At 31.8% G+C, this 21,927-nt stretch overlaps 1 pseudogene; it reads left to right on the top strand.

Annotated features, from left to right (window-relative positions):
- The first annotated feature begins 4,382 nt into the window (after positions 1–4,382).
- Positions 4,383–20,941, top strand: LOC143084226 (peroxidase-like protein; annotated as a pseudogene).
- The last annotated feature ends 986 nt before the right edge of the window (positions 20,942–21,927 follow it).

Here is a 21,927-nt window from a genome sequence, read left to right on the forward strand (position 1 = left end):
AACCGTATATAAAACTATGATACGTTACAATTATTAAGTTTTTAAATGTGAAGATTCGATAACAGTCCCATTATTTCAAAATGAAAAGTGCTTTTTCAAGAAATTGTTTCATTCAAACACATATAGAAAACGAAACAAGAATCTAATGTGTAACTTAAAACTGTGGATCAATCAGTCATGCACTCATTTTTTTCTTCAATTATTGAACTTTTTATTTTTTTTTAAAGTAGTCAGTAATTTAGTATTGTTTGTTTCACTGCCTTCTTTTGAAAAAAAGTAAGAAAAGGTCAAAAAGACTTTTACACCTTTGGTTCTAGATCTGCTAACCCTTTCGGCGCACCTGAGTTAAACCCAAACTTTTTGTTGCGGTTGGTGATGGTCAGTCTTTTTTTTTATGCTGTGTTTTATACGATGTTGTTTTGATCTTTTATTAGTGTTGGTGATGGCGATGTCGTTGTTAGTTTATTTTCGACTTTAAAAGAAATTAAATATCCCTTATGTTTCCTTGACATTTCTTTTACATCTGTTTTATTCCTTCATTTGTTTTCCTACAACATCTTGGACAATCTCGTGACTATACGATATTTTATTTTAATCGAAGAAGTAAAACTACATGATTTATTTCACATTTGAAAAAATCAATTTTTGTCTGATTTTAGCAAGTTTAGATCTAAGAATTGAATGGCAACTAAATGTAGCAAATTTGAAGTATGATTGTATTGTCTTTTCTCGTCTAGCAGGAAGAACAAAACAGCTGGTACGGCCATCGGGATTTATCTACAATAATATTTAAGATATGTAGGTCGTTTTTCGTCTCCCTGCACTTCAATAAAAAAAACAATTTAATAAATTGAAGTATAATTGTATGGTCTTATCTCCTATAGTAGTAAATCCCAATGTTGAGGTATATTTTGAGTACATAAGACTGAACTCGATGCCAACATTTACAATGTGCTTTGTCTACTAGTTAGATTTATAGTACGTTATTGTTTCTAATCATTCTTTTTTTAAAACAAAAGAAAGCAAAACCAATCAATTAGCTAAATCAAAGCTCTTTGTTTGACACAAAAGGCGGTACATATTTGTGTCTTCGATTTTTATTAACAAGAACTTTTAATATAGTACATGTGTGCTTACATTTGTAATCCGCTAGAAACATAATCCTTGTGCACAACTAATTTATTCAATAACAATCAATGAGTGAACTGACGAAAAATATGAAGAAAATATGTAGTACTGTCCATTACCCTATAAATAATCAATCTGGGAGTGAGGCATTTCATACGTCCCCGTACAAATTTCGTTTCATTCTAAAGATTAACCTTATGAAAGCTTAATTTTGCATAGGTTGAACTCATTATGATAAACGGTCAATTAAAGAGGGAAAATGAAGGTCATAACCTTACATAAATTAATCAAGACTCATCATTCTTATTACATATCGTCCACTGGTTATCCTTAATACAGGTAAGGCATATTTTTTTCTTTTCATTTCGTGGAGGTTTAACTGAAAAAACAACCGTATATAAAACTATGATACGTTACAATTATTAAGTTTTTAAATGTGAAGATTCGATAACAGTCCCATTATTTCAAAATGAAAAGTGCTTTTTCAAGAAATTGTTTCATTCAAACACATATAGAAAACGAAACGAGAATCTAATGTGTAACTTAAAACTGTGGATCAATCAGTCATGCACTCATTTTTTTCTTCAATTATTGAACTTTTTATTTTTTTTAAAGTAGTCAGTAATTTAGTATTGTTTGTTTCACTGCCTTCTTTTGAAAAAAAGTAAGAAAAGGTCAAAAAGACTTTTACACCTTTGGTTCTAGATCTGCTAACCCTTTCGGCGCACCTGAGTTAAACCCAAACTTTTTGTTGCGGTTGGTGATGGTCAGTCTTTTTTTTATGCTGTGTTTTATACGATGTTGTTTTGATCTTTTATTAGTGTTGGTGATGGCGATGTCGTTGTTAGTTTATTTTCGACTTTAAAAGAAATTAAATATCCCTTATGTTTCCTTGACATTTCTTTTACATCTGTTTTATTCCTTCATTTGTTTTCCTACAACATCTTGGACAATCTCGTGACTATACGATATTTTATTTTAATCGAAGAAGTAAAACTACATGATTTATTTCACATTTGAAAAAATCAATTTTTGTCTGATTTTAGCAAGTTTAGATCTAAGAATTGAATGGCAACTAATGTAGCAAATTTGAAGTATGATTGTATTGTCTTTTCTCGTCTAGCAGGAAGAACAAAACAGCTGGTACGGCCATCGGGATTTATCTACAATAATATTTAAGATATGTAGGTCGTTTTTCGTCTCCCTGCACTTCAATAAAAAAAACAACCCTGCACTTCAATAAAAAAAACAAATGCTAAAGCAACATCTTTTTTGTTTTCAGCGCGTAGCTTACCATTTGTTTTAAATGTCCATGCTATGTTTATATGGTTTAATTAATTTTTAATTTAACATGTGTTATCTTCAGCAAAGGTAAACTTATGCCTGGTGCAAGTCTCATTTTTAAAATTATTTTGACGTGAACTCACAATAATATCAACAAAAATGTATGACTCCCAATTATTTCATATGTTTTAATAAATAATCAATTTTAGAGTAAGAGGTTTGATACACATTCGAAAAAAAAGACACCATAGAGTTTTAATTATGCCCAATTAAAATTCTGATTTTCAGTATTTCAAAGTAGATTTCTGTAAACATTTATATCAATTCTTATCCATCAAATTTCCTGTTGCTCACTATTTGAAATTTACTTAACTAGATTAAACTGTTAATGTTTGTTTTTCCATTTCGTATAAATTATACTGAAATATATTTTGATATGCATTTTATGTAAATCTGGCAACTCAAGAACTGGTCTACCTTGCATTTACGTGAAAGCCTTTCAGTGTTTTCGTTGTAGGGTACTTCAAGCCAAGAATGCTTTTCCTAGGCGGATCAAACCAAAAACTTTGAGATTGTACTTTCTCCGCGAAGCAGGTGGTACTAAGGCTTTGGGTCAGAATTATGTCTTCATATATGTCTTTACGTAGACAGTTACCTTGAGATAGTACTATCATGTTCACGTTCTGGCTCAGTTTGTACATTTACAAAACGCTTCATTTAAGAATTGAATGCTTCTTTTTGTAACTTCATTGGGATGTAAAAGTGTTGACCGAAGTACATTTTGTTTGAAGTGCGGAAGGTTTCATTCTAAAAATGTGCACACGGTCAACGCTTTTACAACCCTATGAAATTAAAAAAAAGAAATATTCAATACTTACATTTTTTAGCTAGGATCATTTATTTACTTGTGCATTTTATTTTGGGACCTCCTGTCAACATGAATGATACATTTTATTGATTAATGAAGCTGGTTAAGGAATTGTCGAGATTGCAGTGTAGTCAATCAGAATAACATATTATAATGAAGCATACATCTAATGTAATTATATGTATATGCAATGCCAATTTTATAGAGAAACAAGGTGAATAAAACCTGTAATAAATTTATACACATTTTTTTTATTTTAGAAATAAGGTTTTTATGCATTATTTTCATAATGTATTTGTTTTAAACAGTTTGTACGTCCGCAAAGGCTTTTTCGAAAGACTTCAGAAAGACAGCAGACATCCAAGTACTTGGTCGACCAGTTTTCGCTTTGAAAGATTTACAAGACGTGGTGTTGCTAAAATTGTGTATTTTACCATTTCCTTTATAAATACATGAAATAGAAGAAAAAAACACAAGACACAAAGATAATGAATATGAGTGATAAATCAGCATATGGAAGAGGCAGTGCTTTAAGTGTTGCTTTGTATTTAACAACTACTGAAAAGGGGCGAAAAATATCAAAGGGACAGTCAGACTCATAAATCGAAATAAACTAACAACGCCATGGCTAAAAAGGGAAAAAAAAGACAAATAGACATATAATAGTACACAAGACTTAACGTAGAAAACTAAAGACTAAGCAACACGAACCCCACCAAAATATGGGGTGATCGCAGGTGCCCCGGATGGGCAAGCATCTCCTTCTCCATATGAAGCACCCATAGTGTTGCTCATGTTATTACAAATCTGGTAAATAGTCTAATTTTGTACGTGAAATTCGTAAAAAGGAAGGGAATTGTTATAGCGACCTGTGAAATGGTAATTCCAAAACGACCAACCTAAGTAACGGAGATGGCTAAAACAAACTTTCACAATTTATAACAAACTGAAGATGACAGCTCTATAGTCTAGCTTATATCATTTACTTATCTTTAATGATTGTCATTTTAATTGTTGAATGTACATATGCAGTGAAAAAATAATTTGAAGAGGTCTTTAAACGAGTTCGAATTTTTTTATGTTTTTACAGAAAACAAATAAATACACATCATTTAACCAAATGAATTTAAGAAATTTCCGGCGTGTTCAGTTGTTGGTACTTGTACAAATTACTGCAATTGTACACACACAAGATCCTTCGAATGACAGTATGGAGGCAGTTATCTCAGATGCCACAAGGGAAGTGAATGCAAGAAGATCTGGCGGACTTGCGCAAGTACAAAAAGCAGCTACAGGTAAAAATGTTTGGCTTTTGTCCAAGCACATGCTAACGACGTTCATTCATGCTAGTAACTTCAAAGTAACTTAGAAGAATATATTGGACAACATTTTGTTGTAATCGTTTTGTTATTTGCATAAACTTGTCGAATATAAATTCATATAGTACTATTGTTGATCGTGAGCAGCATCCTTTTCTTAGATAAGTTCTTCTAAGCATAGACATGCACACCAAAATGAAGATCAGAGTGACCTTTGTCTTAATTTGGCTTACTTAAGCCTGAAATACGCACATAGTACAGAAAGAAACGCGCAAAAAGAATATATACATAATTCTGCTGTTGTCTGTTTTAAGGTCGGGTTGTTGCCTCTTTGACAAATTCCCCATTTCCATTCTCAATTTTATATATATTTTTTTTAATAAAAAATCAAGATTGAAAGAACCCAATATTTGTAAGTATTTACATTGAAAGAAAAAAAATGGGCATGTGCAAATGAAAGTACCATCATGATAGAAAATATTGACACTAATCTAATGCTATTCTTTAGACGAAATACTGAATTTGCAACATCCTTTGTGTATTGCATTGATTTCAGAATACTAGAATTCATCTTAAACTAGTACCGTTGGTCAAATCGTTAGCCTTCATGTGTGTATAATATTGGTATTTTCTGTTTATTAAGGTACAATGGGCTTGGAAGGGATGAATTTACCACCAACCATATCGGCAGCAGTCACACCAATATCAATGTATGCCAAATTTTCTAGTCGAAGAGAAGCTCCTAACTTCATGAAGGCCATCGGTTATGCTGGAGATATGGTTACTACTGCAACCAATAAATATGCCGAAAGGTTCGTACAAGTCAAATCTAATTGGGTAACAACTTATATTCCATGGTAAGATTTCACTATCACGTGGAGTAAAAATCAATTATCTTTTAATAGCCATAAGATTGTTTTATGTATAATGTAAATTAAGATTGCTCATGAAATCATTGAAATTGATGGTCTCCATTCAGGGATTTTGTTGATACTTATTATATATTTTTGTGATAGTAAAAGGTGTTGTCAGTTTTGATGGCATTTATAGTATAGTTCTTTGACATGTTTTGCCTCAACATTTAATAGGCCTATATTGTATAAAGCTAAATTTGATGCAACATGGTTTGAGGAATAAAAGTCGTTTTAGTAAATATATCTGAAGGTTTTCTAATTGATTATTGACATTTTCTTCCATTTGGATTCGTATTTAAATATATATGGACTAAAATACACACACTACACACAGAAATGAATGTCTGTATATAATTTAAATTAATTCTAGCTTAGGATGTTTTTTAATATGCATCGTGATAATTATGACGCGCTGTTAATATAAGATTAAATTCTTCAGTGTTACATATTCTGTTCTGTCCTGTTTTATTTATGTTTTTTCACTGTCAAATATTCAAAAGTATTTTTTTGGCGATTCTTGGCATATTGCAGTGATTCATTGTATGAGAATACACATTAAAGTGGCAAATAGATAGGGTTCCCCTACTTTCATCACAGTTGCAAGAATAAACACCAAAAAAATTTGCTTTATCGTTTATCAAGCCTAGATAATAAAACAGTTAATAAATATAATATAATTTAAGGGTTCGAATTTTTCCTAAAAATTTGAAAAACGCTGCTTCTGAAGCACCATTATTTTGTAATATTATATTCATTACATTGTTTTTAAGGGGAAGGGATAGTTATTCAAAACTAACTTTCGATTCCAGAGTAGTGCTAAAAGTTTGTGACATTTACTATTACTTGTTGAAATTCGATCAGATATGTACTTATATTTTAGGAATGGAGGTGCGTTTCCAGATCGTACCGAATTTAGTAGACTTATGGCTCCATACTGTCCAATACGTGAACCAACATGTAACCGAAACGACCGATACAGAACAGCAGATGGTTCATGTAATAACATACGTAACTCTTTATGGGGAGCATCTATAACAACACAGGCTAGATTCTTGCCTCCTGTATATGGCGATAGTGAGTCAAGTGTGTTTTTAGTACTTGGTCATTAGTGGTAGGAGTAAATCATTTTGAAAATCTGGTGATGGATGCAGGACGATTTATGAGACGGAATTTGTATTTTTACCCGTCATTTTGTCATGTTATTATTTATTAAACTATTTCAAATTTGCAAAATTCATACAACTGTTTCCTTTAACTCATACGACACACATTTTCAACATTTTTGTTTATTACCTATCACAATGCCTGGTTATTTTTATAAATTTCCTTTGCCCCGATCCTTGAAATAATCAAGTGGTTGTCCCTTTATGATAAACTGTCACCAATACGTCCCCGCTTGGTCCTTATGAAATGTTGTCTGCGATTTCCTTATTTCTTCAAAACATGTATTTAAAGCAATCAATATATAGAATAAAAAGGCATACACAATCACTATCAAAGATTGGTTTACCTTGTCATGTACGATGTCACTCACTGCATTCTAAATTACAAGAGTTTTTAAAGATGAAGTTGACATAATCTCATCAAAACATTTACAAACGCCAACATATGTTGGATGATCGTTCAGAAATATATGTTTTTCCGATGACGACAGATATGTTCCAATTTTGATAAATACAATCACGTCTTCATTTCTACGGTTATGAGTTCTTATCTGTAAATATCCCAGGCAACACGATTGGTGCATCATATGAAGAAGGATGTTTTACCTTTCTGGAGCTCTTAAGATCTTATCGTTTGTTTGTAGGGGTCATGTTTTCGTGTTTTTTTGTGATTTTACTTTTTGTAGACATTTTCCACTAATGAGGTTAAATGTTCCTTTGGTACCTTTCGTTTCTATTTTACAAAGTCAATTCCCATTACAAAGACACTTTAAGTCGTCAATGTCTACATTGTACTTTCTTTACTTTTACAATCTTCAGTCGAATGACAACTTTATTTTTTAATTGAATAATGAAATATATCAGTTATACATGTATATACATTATACAATCATCATAGCGTCAAATTTTTATGTTATTTATAAAGTTTAAAACAGGAAAAATGACGAAAAATGATTAACAATAATGCGAATATATATATTTATGTTTACGGCAAGGCAATGATTTCGAAGTAAATATTATGTTTTGTTTGATGGTTACTTATTTATTGATTGATTGTTGTTTGCTTACTGTCAAATGGAAAATATTTTATCCGCGTTCAGTACGATTAAAAAATATGCTTTTTAAAGACAATTGTTCATGGAACAAGTGAAGGTAGTTTCACTCACTGAATATAAGTTTTCGGACGACATGCGCTAACAGAAGAACAGACTCCTTCTGCAACCTTGTATATTTCATCTTCATTTCTCGATCTTATAGTTGATAAGATCAACCACTCCATATTTGGTCTAAAACATTTTGTCAACCCCTTTCCCCAACCAGCGTATGGAAACCTACAATTTGATATACAAAAAATCAATGAAAGAGTATGATGCTGACCCTTGTGTACATGTATGTGGACCAAGAAGCTCATATAAAAAAAGCCTGGGTACCTTTGAATAAAAGTGTATGTGTTACCTCAATACATCATTCGTGTCAAACATCAAAAAGGGAAATGACTATCCTAATATATATAATCACACCCTTTTCAAAGTTGAAGAGATCATTCTGATTAACTAATGAACATTTTAGAGGAGTAAAATTATCGATATCTATTAGATTTCGATGGAGAAGCAATACCAAAAAAACATCATGATTGTACATAACCCCCATAAAAAATCAATATCAGTTGAAATACAGGGAGTTTCAAGCACCGTTTAAAAAAAGTGATGGACGAAAAAAATAATCAAGTCAAACACAAAAGATATAACTCAGAATGATAAAGAGACATAAGAAGTAAAGTCATAAAAATACTGAACTCCGAGGAAAATTCAAAGCGAAAAGTATCTAATCAAATGGCAAAATTATAAGATAAAACACATCAAATGAATGGACAACAATTGTCATATTCCTGACTTGGTACAGGCATTTTTTTTAAGTAGAAAATGGTGGATTGAACCTGGTTTTATAGCGCTAATTTAAATCTCTCACTTGTACGACCAATTCCAATATTTACATAATTATGTAAATCAGCAAAAAGAGTTGATCGTAATTAGAACGATATTTCAAATTAATTTAACCAGTTATCAAAGGTACAAGGATTATAACTTAATACGCAAGACGCGCGTTTCGTCTATTTAAGACTCATTAGTGACGCTCAGATCAAAATAGTTATAAAGCCAAACAAGTACAAAATTGAAAACCTTTGACCTAAAATTGGATATTATGGTACATTGGATAGGTTAGACATTTTAATTTTGCAATATGCTTATTTATACCATCAAATACTTGATGCAGGTGTTCCTTCGTTTCAGAGAGTATTACACTCTTCCTCCATGACCATCCGAATTCTGACTGGAGTGGTTGGGTATCAGTTCATCCATAAAAACCAATCAGACGACTCTCTTTATAGTTGTTCTAACTGGAGCATGAGAGGAATACAAGAAAAACTAAATGTTTTAAACTGGTCTAAATTAACTTTCAGGAATATATTTTAACGATATACACTGTTAACTAACAAACGCCCAATTAAACCCGATTCAGAATCATAGACACATTTTGTTTAGGTATGTATTTTTATAACTCAACTTTCAATATCGTTCATACCAAATAAAGTTGCATATTCATATCATCCATTTCAATGGTACCTGCAACGCTTGGCTGTATAACCGACTGGTACTTGAACTATGGAAGCAACTTCACAACCATGGGTAGGTGTCAAAGACCAATTATTACGCATAATGTTTCTATGATATATATAGATACAATTTGTTTATTTTTAGATGGGGACGAGGACATATTATGCTGCAATGGTGATGATCCTGTTTTCAGGTAACTTCATGTTTATTTGACTTCGACCTCAATAATTAACAAGCATTGCATCAGCTGTATATTTTTTTTTATGTGTTCATTTCTTTATTATAAAAAATAATATTTTGGGGTAAAGGCAGGAAGGCATAACATATATAAGTCGTTTTAAAATGGTTCTTAAACAATACTGTACTTGTATTATGTGGTTACATCATTAAGATGCAGGTTTATAAATATGCAAATTTCATACTCACGAAATAAACAATGGTGTACTTTTTACACCAACAGAGTTATCAGTCTTTCTCTGCAAACACACCTCACTTCCCATATGCTTTCTCGGTCTTAGATTTGGATACCATTATAGTCCTTGGTTTGTGACATAAATGATTGTGTCAAATCCTTATGTGTAACGTTTGTGCTGAGTTTGTTTTTGCACGTCGGGTAATGCATGCAAAGCAGGAGACGCTTATGATATCGACTAACCTGGTCTCGCTCAATTTAGTGTTTAAACTGTTGTCTGCCCTTTGATCCGGTTGTTGTGTCTTTTACACATTCCCCATTTCCATGTTCCGTTTTATTTAGACTGTTCCCTCATTTTATGTTTGTTACATTGAATTGTATCTTTCTGTTCAAATGATAAGGTTTGAACATCGGAAAAATATATTAGCCTTAATTTTATCCCCGCTTCATTGTTTATATATCTATTTGAAATCTCTAGTTTATAAGTCGTTGGTTGTCTTTGGTTACAATCTGTTATAAAGTGTAACAACACTATTAAGTTATACTTATTCAGATCTTTCTTTTAGAAAGTGAATAATTATTTAATTCATAATGCAACATTTTAAAAACATATTGAACATAATTGAGCTGCGACGGATAGAAGTCTACCTTATGTAAATGAATATCAAAACAACAGAAAACCTATTTCGGGTTGGCAAAATCTCTACGGAAAGTCTGTAACTATTTGCAAATTAAGTTGTTTTTAGAACTTTACAAATCAGACAAAAATTCTACTTTAATTCATATTTCAATGTTCCAAAGTCAATCAGTCGTAATTTACTTGAATGGAGAGTTGTCTTATTGGCACTCATATCATATCTTCTTATATAATGTAGATTCTCTCCGAAGATGCTCACATATATGTCAAAGGGTTGCCCTTATGTATTTTAACGTGAACACACGTTCTCAACAATTCTAATGCATCATGCAATTGCATAATAAATGTTTACTTTTGTTTTTTTTTGTACTTTTCTGTAATCATAGATATAGGCCTAGGAAGGTGTGGTATGAGTATGAGACATTTCTCTAAAAGTCACAATTTATAAAAGTAAATCATTATAAGCCAAAGTACGGTCTACAACAAAGAGCCTTGGATCACATGGAACAGCAAGCTATAAAGGCCCCACAAATAACTAGTGTAAAACCATTCAAACGGGAAAACCAATGGTATAATATATATAAAAAAACAAGAACCACTTGTGAACCACATCAACACACTACAACTACTTAACATCAAATTCCTGAATTAGGACAGGCGCATACAGCTGCAGCCGGTTTAATCGTTTTAAACCGTACCAAACCGTCACCCTTATCTGAAACAATAGTGTAACATCACAACAAAGAAAAAACACATTATAAAATGTCAATTGAACTAACACTGAACGAATAAATTTGATTTATGATACAATGTAAATACAATAACAATAAAATAAGGGTTGAATAATTAAAGGAGCACGTTTTTGATTAACATTATTCTAACAAGAAGTGTCTTATATGTCAAAAGAACTAACGATAGAATATTTTTGTAGACCCGAATGCTTTTCTTTCCGTACGCCTCCTGGTGATTTCACGACTACTTGCATGGCGTTTGTGAAGTCAGATGTTGGTGCTGATCCGGGATGTTTTCCAGGTAAACACTTAAAAAAACAAGATACACAGTCTGCTTATTTAGCGTCATTGTGTTTTTTCAATGAAGGATTACAGAATACATTGCAATTTTGGTTTTGAATTAGACAATATACCTAACTTTTTTTAATCCATCTAAGAAAAGAATTCATCAAAAATCTATACTAACTTTTAAATTTTCGTTGTTATTAATGTCACAGACTCTTGTCCGGACGTCGGGATTATGGTATTTGTTCGCACGTTTTTGTCAGCTTTTGTGTACTTGTTCTTTTTAATTTCCTTTAAAAGACGGTTATATATAAAGAACATCAGTTGTTCGACCTGTTAGTCAAATGCGTTTTGTTTAAATATACTTTTTCACTTTTTTGGTGTTTTGGAAAATATTGTTTGTGCTGTTTTTAGACCCTTCTACAACGAAATTTATTTTACATGCACACGTATAAAAATTGCGGTTTTTATCCCACGCAATCATAGGTTTGAACGTAGTTTTCAATTTAGACTCGTTTATATTTTTTCGTTTGGGCTTGTATCATATTTTCCCTCCGGTTTATATGATCCGTTCATCCTACATTGACTCTTAAAATTCAAGAGTCTATCTAAAAATGAGGGTACTTTGTATATGGCCTTCCAAATACCGTTTCGATCCCTAATATCACTGAAGAGACATTTAATGTCGAAATCCGAATCTGGTGTACTAAAAACATATAGACACCGTATGTTTGTGGCATAACATCGTAGCCACAAGTTAATTATTTATCTGTTTAGTATCAAATTTATATTAAGATCCATTTTGTTACATCTTGTGATCAATATTATTTGGCAATCGCCAATGGCAGTCAACAGGGTTAAAGAACATCAGTTGTTCGACCTGTTAGTCTAATGAGTTTTGTTTAAATATACTTTTTCACTTTTTTGGTCTTTTGGAAAATGTTGTTTGTGCTGTTTTTAGACCCTTCTACAACGAAATTTATTTTACATGCACACGTATAAAAATTGCGGTTTTTATCCAACGCAATCATAGGTTTGAACGTAGTTTTCAATTTAGACTCGTATATATATATATATATATATATATATATATATATATATATATATATATATATATATATATATATATATATATATATATATATATATATATATATATATATATATATATATAACAAGATGTGGTATGACTGCAAAGGAGACAACTCTCCATCCAAGTCTCTGTTCGTATAAGTGAACCATTTTTGGTCAGAGTTCGGCCTTTAATACGGATCATGATTCACACCGAACATCAAATGCCCCCAACAATGACTAGTGTAAAACCATTCAAACAGAAAAACCAACGATTTAGTTTATATGAAAACACTAATGAACCACATCAACAAACGAAAAGCACTGAACATCTACTGCTCAAAGGCTTTGGAAATTACAAATTGTATTCAAAAACTGATGACTGGACGTTACCCTGATATTATAAAAAAAGACTAATTGTTTTATTATTAATTCTACGATTTACAGTTTTACGTCAAACATAGTCATAGTTTTACAGTCAACCCAAATTGCATACAATAAAGGCAACAGTAGTATACCGCTGTTCAAACTCATAAATCCATGGACAAAAAACAAAATCGGGGTAACAGACTAAAACTGAGGCAAACATATTAAATATAAGAGGAGAACAACAACACAACACTACAATGTAACACACACAGAAACGGACCAAGCATCAGAAAAAATCCCCCGAGAATAACAAATTTAACATCAAAACCAAATACGTGAATTTGGGATAGACAAGTACATGTACCGTGACACTTCTTATCGCAATGTGAATTTACACTCAAAAATAAGAGAAAACAAACGACGCAACGTTAAAATGTAACACACACAGAAACGAACTATAATATAACAATGGCCATATTCCTGACTTGGTACAGGACATTTTTAACAGGAAAAATTGGTGGGTTGAAGACTTATACATGTATTTTAAATATTTAGTAATATAGTTTACATATTTTTTGTAAGGACCAAGAAACCGAATCAACCAACGAACATCTTTCCTTGATCTCTCTGTGGCGTATGGGAATACACTGGATGGACAAAAAGATCTACGAGAAAATGGAACAGGTATTTTTTTTTTTTTTTTTCTTTTTTTATTATGACTTATTGTCGGATCAAAGTTCATTCTACAAAAATGAATATCTTTGCAATTACTTTTTCCAGCACGTTGAACTGTGTCATTTACATATCATTATCATTTCATTTTGCAATTTTGATTGGGACTTTCTTTTTTAATTTTCCTCGGAGTAGGTATTTTTGTAATTTTATTTTTTACAAGAATATATATTAAATGCAAATTAGACAAAAATATTCCGTAGCTTTTTCAATGATTTTTTTTACAGTGTAATGTACCTCTTTTGGGAAAAACTATATCAGGTTATAACAAACATCATCAGCTGTATAATCGACATTGTCTTCAAATAATTAAGTCCTGGGTGTTGATAGTGTTTCATTTGTTAATCTTTTTCATACCAATTCCTTTTTTATTTTTTATGTTTTATACCTCAAAGAGCAAGTAGGGAGATGACATTACACATAAACCAAACTGGACAGTGTAATGGCTTTCCCCTTCAGTAGCATTTAAAGCATAAAACTATACGAAATCAATTACGAAGGGGTAAATAAATGTGTTATATAATATATATTTTATTTATGTATTAAGGACGACTTTTAGAAGGAAAAAACAGAATTTTACCCAACGGTCCCCCAGGCTCGGAATGTTTACCTACAGAAGTATGCTTTAAATCTGGTAAGACGTAATGAATCAGAGTATGGAATTTGATTTGTTCAATGATCAATTCTGTATTTAAAATCATCAGTCACATTCCGAACAAAGTTTTGTAGAGGAAACAAAAAACTATATTATGTATGATTGAAGGGTCAAGTGAAATATTTCACCATTGGCGTCCATGGCTGTCGTCATCCGTTGTTTGTTTATTTCACCCAAAACTCTTGATGATGTTTCACAATTTTTTGCGTTAATGCTTTAGTTCAAAATTATAATAGAATGATAGAAACTTTATATAGTAAACATCACGACCAAGTATAAATGTTTAAAGAACTTAAAATACTGCAATTGAATACCATTGAATAATAAGAATTCCTTTTTTTGGGGGGCTAATCACTTTCAGAAAGGTGCCGCCTCGCCTCACTTTTCAACTTATCTGTATGGCACTGGATTACATCTTTTTGTCGTTTTGTATTTCAATACCACGTGATTTTTGTTGTAGGAGATAATAGACCCGCTGAAGTCCCTATGCTAACTGTCAATCATATTATATTCCTACGCGAACATAACAATATAGTTGAAAGATTACGAGTATTAGGATGGACTGACGGTGACAACTGTATCAAGAGGCAAAAAAGATCCTTACAGGAATATATCAACATATTATATATACTGAGTATTTGCCAGTTATACTTGGAGATGAGGGAATGGACATGTTTGGACTTCGGAGTACCCCAACTGGGTTCAATACACAATATAATTCCTCTGCCAATCCAGCTACTGGAAATGCATTAGCAGCAGCCGCTTACCGATTCGGACATTCACTTGTAGGTTCTTTTGTTGAATCATTCACTGAAGATTTTACTCCACTTGACAAAAACCCAATGGAAGATCATTTTTTCAGTACACGTTCAATAAGGAATTTTGATGAAAAGTTTGGTCCAGATGCAATTTCTAGATGGATGACAACTCAGTTTAAGAGTAAGTCAGATCGGTTTTTAACCCCATCTGTGAGAAATAGTCTTTTCCAAACAATGCCGAAAAACGGTTTTGATCTTTCTGCACTGAACATTCAGCGTGGAAGAGACCATGGAATACCGGCATACAATAAGTGGCGAGAGTTATGTGGACTGCATCTCGCTAAACATTTTGGAACAACCTGTAACGGATTGACTGATCATGACACTTCGGCAGCAAAAGCTTTACAGTCCGTTTACAGGTAATTAAATGATTCAAGATGAAAACATAATTTTTCCAACAGCTTAATTGAGGTCTGGAGCTGGCATGTCAGTAACTGCTAGTAGTACTTTTTAGCTCACCTGGCCCAAAGGACCAAGTGAGCTTTTCCCATCACTTTGCGTCCGTCGTCCGTCGTCCGTCGTCGTCCTGCGTCGTTAACTTTTACAAAAATCTTCTTCTCTGAAACTACTGGGCCAAATTAAACCATTTGTAGTAGGTGGTTTTCAATGCCAAGGAATAACACCAACGAAAGCTTAAGGTTCTGATGATTTATTGTACCAGTAGATAAAACAAGTCTGAAATAGCAATACAACATATATAAATAACAAGCTATTTCATATAACATAAATATATATACTTTTACGAATATCACAGGTTATAAAGTACAGAAATATATTAAGTAATACCTTTAACTGTTATTAACTAAGTAGCAAGTAAAATGTATTGCAAGTAGTAAATGTTCACTGTTCACATTCTATGCAATAATCATCGGGTGTCACGTGTACTATTACAACTGCTTAACCTTTGACTATGCATGAAATCGAAATGTAAAATGTAATTTACGTGTATCTGTGTATTTGTATTAAATACTGGTTTACCTTACAAACGGTATATAATAAATGTTACATCTACATTTATTAATAATGACTTCATTAAAATATATAATACGTATAATAATTAACTACATAATATCATACAACAATCATAAAGTTGCAAATATAATAATCATTAAGACTAATGATGTCAATATTATCGATTTGTTAAAAGCTCCAAACTAACGGGAGATAACTCGTGTTTACAATACAATATTAACAATCCTAAACTATAAATAAATATACTCTTACCACTTGTGGAGTGAGTTGTACTGATACGGTTAACGGCACATCATATAAACATCACAAAATCATGTGTTCTACATAATTACATTACATGGAGTCCTGAAACCAAAATACGAACATAAATACTCGGAATCTAATTATAAAAATATACAACATAACCAATATTCTTTACTCATTCATATTTGTACTTGTAAAAAACTATTTACTACAAAACTATTACTTTATATAAATGGAAACACTTTTCCGTCTTTCACTTATAAGCCGTCATTTATAAAATATAGACTATTCATGACAATAACCAAATAGTAATGTACGCAAATTAACAATACAATTCTACCGTGGCAAATAAACCGTAGATTATAAAATCATATACTTATAGCTTAATAAAATACTATCATGTACATCTCGTGTACTTGTGTTACATGCATGCGATATGAGGAGAACGTTACAAGACAAAATAGAAACTTTACTAGAATCTCATTTACGTGAAAAATATCAATAATGTTAATAAAGAAGTAACTTACAGTATTCTATAATAATGTTGTCCAAAATATATAAGGTTTAAAGGTAAACTATGTGGTCAATATAAGCAGACATAAATTCAATGGACTGTCATGGCTATCGTCCCGTGGAAATGTACAGGTACAAAACCAAGGAAATTAAACTTGACTGCGAAATATTAACAACCAATCAGATACAATGATTCAAGTAAATCCCTAATGAATATTCATAGAAAATAACGTGAATATTACTATACATAAAAGTAAGGTTTGCAAGTACTGATTTAAACTTAAATATACAGTATTCAAAATATGAAATTAAGCTTTATAATTAAATCATCATTGGGGTATCTAGTTTACCAAATGTGTCCGGTGACCCGGCTAACCAACCAAGATGGCCGCCATGGCTAAAAATAGAACATAGGGGTAAAATGCAGTTTAATGTACAGCAAAGTAAGATTTACAAATAAGTCAAATGACCGAAATAATCAGTTGACCTCCTAAGGAGTTATTGTCCTTTATAGTCAATTTTTAACAATTTTCATAAAATTTGTAAATTTTCACTAACATTTTCCACTGAAACTAGATAGAGATAACTGTAAGCAGCAAGAATGTTCAGTAAAGTAAGACGTACAAACACATCACCATCACCAACACACAATTTTGTCATGAATCCATCTGATTCCTTTGTTTAATATTCACATAGACCAAGGTGAGCGACACATGCTCTTTAGAGCCTCTAGTTTTTTGTATGTATCATTGTCATTTTGTAACCTGGTCTGACATGGGATTCGGGCCTCTTTTAAACTGAGTTTTACTGTGCTATTTGATATGTGTTTCTTTATTCTACAGGGGATGGGTTGATATCTCACAAAACATGTTTAACATCGCTGAGATGTTGTGCCGTCCCCAATATTGGATCCTCTGACCTTTGATAGTCTTGTATATTTTTTAAACTTTAGTTCATTTCTGTATTTTTGATGTTTGTGTGACGTCCATTTTCACTGAACTAGTACACTGTTTTATTTAGGAGTCAGCTTAGGACCAACTACGGGTGCTGGATTTTTCTAGCTACGTTAAAGACCCATTGGTGGCTTCGCCTGTTGTCTGTTCTTTGTTCGGGTTGTGGTCTCTTTGGCATATACTCCAGTTCTATTTTCAAATTTTTCAACCTTCAAGTTTCAGTCTTTCATTGTATATAATATTAATGATATAATAAAGATATACTCATCTTTTTAAAAAATGTTATTATATAAATATACCATTTAAAAGGATAACAAAAATAACAAATTCCAGGGTAAGTTCTTCAAACACATTAATAAAAACTGACAAAATCAAACATTATCAACCGTTCAACAGAACCAGTGAAAAAAAACTGTCATCTTCATGTACTTCTGGCTTGTTATGGAAGTATATCGGGAGAAATTGTGGGTTAGACCTGTTTTTATCATGTTTGCGACTAGCATTACTTCCAACTTGTATTAACTTTGTGTATATTTCCGTTATATTGACAACAATGAAAGAGTAACCCAAACAGACATAATAGATTAAGGCGACAATAATTTGGTCCACACATCCATAATTGTGTAAAATTACATCACAAAAATAAAACACGTCTTACTACAAATATCATACAAACATTCAAACAATATAACAATATTGTAGAAAAATTGAATTTATTTGGTTGAACCGACGGTAAACTACTGTATCAGGAGGACAAAAAGTATATACAATTAATTTGCGCGAGCGATTTATATTCGCGACTTTCATGAGTAATTGAACGCGAACATAAATCGTCGCAAATACTTATAAAAATCGTCGCGGAGACTAATAGAACTGGCTAGCCAATGCGAAATTAAGTTTAAGGATGTATGCTTCTGACATTTCAGTCTCGTTCAGTCTCATTGAAATGTCGTTCTGGAATTATTTCCAAAACATGTGATATAAGTTGAAAATAGCAATGATTTTGATAATTATCATAATCAAACTTAACTGTGCGAAAGAATTGTGTATTTCCAATAAGTAGTATTTGAATAATTACATTTTCAAATTATATTACTAATCAAGTCAGTCTTATTTAGTGAAATATTGAGAAAAATGGGTGAGGGGTACAAAAAATGATTTTACCAGAAACATAAACGGGATGTATAACTTTTTTCTTTTCATATTTCAAAAATATGTATGTTTCAATCATTTATAACAAGTAAGTGGAACAAATATGCATTTTGTTCTTTAAACAGGGAAAAACCACAAATTTACAAAATTGACAACATGGTAAATTTAACACGAAAAAGCATCAAAATATGATAAAACTTTCTTATATTAACTACCTATAGTTTTTGTAAGTTAAATTTATTCAGATTGGTCCACTGCATCTATATTGAGAGTATGAAAAGAAGTTAAATTGTGGAACTGTCATTTTTTCACGATAATAGCCAAAAATTGATGAAAAATGGAAAAATCATCAAAATTGGGTACTTTCAGAGGGCCGTAGCGAAAAAGAAGCGCGCCACCATATGATTTTTTTCTTCACCAATTACTTTTTTACAGTCATATAAACCCAAAAATCAGGTTTAGAAAAAAAGTTTAATTCTAGAAATTGTTGGCTCCTCAGAGGTGTACATCCTTAAACTAAAATCTTCAGAAAAGTATTTTTTTAACAATAGATATTTTTATTTGTTTGTTTTTGTTGTTCGTTGATTAAATAGATTTACCTCAATCATTTATTTATAGAAATCCTGATGATATTGATTTGTTTGCTGGAGGTCTAACAGAGACAAAATCACCAGGGGCGCTAGTAGGGCCAACATTCAGGTGTTTAATAGGATATCAGTTTAAGTTGTTTAAAACAGGCGATCGATTTTTTTACGAAAACAATTTCCTTCCAACAGGATTCACTGCAGGTATGTTTTTGCTAGGTAGAAAACATTTATTGAAATGATTATGTACAAGAAATGTTAATTCTTTATTTTTTATTATAACATTGTGAATTTTGATAATAAAATTACAAAGATCGATAGCACATTGCTGTCCCATATAGCAACAAGTTTATTTCAAAAAGAGAATGAGGTCAATGAATATGTGTATCATGGTATACACACGACAGTTCTTTTGGAACATATGTTGTTTTGCCATGTGTTTATAACAATGAGACCAGTCATTCTTTGCTTCGATTAATATTGGAACATTTCTAAGTGTAGGACTTTTTTTTGTTACTCAGTGTGTCATTTTGTCATTTTTATTTTTATAAGTATTTGCTATAAGTATGTATTTCAAAAGTTTGCAACAAAGTATCAAAGAATTATCATTTGTTCGCAATTGTTATACGATTACTATTCTTACAAAGATTTACATTTTCAGCACAATTAAAACAAATAAAGAAACAGACGTTGTCAGCACTGTACTGTAGAACTATGGCCGTTAATTCAATGCCTAAAAGTGCATTTGAATCTCCATTAGCAGGGTAAGATATATTTAAAAAATGTCTAACAAGATAATAATTCTCAAATTTCTGATGATCTCATATGTTCCTACATGTATTTATTGAGGGAGTAGAATGGCAGGCATATACGAAAATTAACTTTTGTCCGACAAAAGTTGGTCTACGTTTGGTTTCACCTATCCATTGCAACTGTGCATGTTGTTATTACGCTTCTTTTTGCCATAACCTACTTTTGTAAAACTGAATCCAAAGGCTTTGTGATTAACAAACATAAAAAACGTACAGATAAAAGAGTCAAACCTAATAAAACGGTGAAAATTATAGTATAATGAATTTAATATTATGTTCCATAGTTGATATACATGTATCGAGTTGTGTGGTCTTTAGAAGAAAATTTTAAATAGTACAAATGAAAACAACAAATTAAGTCTATCTATAAAGCAGTCACGGTTAAAGACGTGATTAAAATATAATTTCAACAGTTAACGAAAAGATATGTATTACTGTTTAGTTATAGAGCATACTATATTGTACATGTGGTATCAGTTAAATAAAACAAATATAATCGAAAATTTACAGCATTAACGTATGTAATACATTTTTGTTTCTTTTTTATTAGGAAAAAGCGCAGACAATGTCGAGAGTTTCCTGGACTTGACTTGAAACCATGGGAAAATACATACTCTTACTACAAATGAACATAGTGATGTAATGATTAACAAACAGTTATCAACCTTACCAGACAGTATCAACGATTTGAATAAATATATGTTTATATGTTGTTGTTTTTTCAACATTTATTAAAGAGGAATATTGACATACTATTTCTCTATTTAAAGTCAGTTTGGTTAAATGTTTTTAAAATACGCTCCAAATCATCTTTGATGTAATATTGTCTTGCAAGTCAGTAATGCAAACTTATTTGAATTAGTATACTTGCGAACTAAAATTTCGTTCTTAGCAGAATGTGTGTTAAGCATATTCCATTGTTGAACAGAAAGAATAAAATTGAAAAAGAAATGAGGAATGTGTCAAAGAGACAACAGCCCGACCAACAGCAGACTACAGACGAAGGCCACCAATGGGCCTTCAATGCAAGGAGAAACTCCCGCACCCGGAGGCAAGCTTCAGCTGGCCCAAAACAAAATCGATACTAGTTCAGTGATAATGGACGTCATACTTTACTCCGAAGTATACACAAGAAACATAAATTCAAAATTATACAAGACTAACAAAGATCAGAGGCTCCTGACTTTAGACAGACGCAAAAGTGCGGCGGGGTTAAACATGTTTTTTGAGATCTCAACCCTCTCCTATACCTATAGCACGTGTAGAAAAAAACAAACACACAACAATACGCAAGCCTGGATAATTGAACAATGGAGCTACCAGGAAGAACCATTTCGTTCACTGCATTGTCCAAAAAAGTCATTCGTATACAGATAAAACAATGGCTTTATATACTCATTTGTAATCCATTAAATGAAATCCAGCACACCTTAAAACATGTATATCAAGTTCAGTCATCATAAGTAACAAACCCTTTTGAGTACGTATATAACGGAATGTTTACTGGTGGTACGTGTCTCGGCGGATACCACCTGTCGAACCACAAACTGCTTACCTTTTCAAAGTTCATCCATTACTTCTAGTTCGCGTTACTGAATCATTAGGGCTATGTTTGTTATGTTTGTTACTTTTTATTAAATTGTTTACAGTATATATATCATGTATATATATTTGTATGTTTGTATGGAATTTTTAGT

The sequence above is a fragment of the Mytilus galloprovincialis genome, chromosome 7, assembly GCF_965363235.1.
Source record: "Mytilus galloprovincialis chromosome 7, xbMytGall1.hap1.1, whole genome shotgun sequence".
NCBI classification, from domain to species: domain Eukaryota; kingdom Metazoa; phylum Mollusca; class Bivalvia; order Mytilida; family Mytilidae; genus Mytilus; species Mytilus galloprovincialis.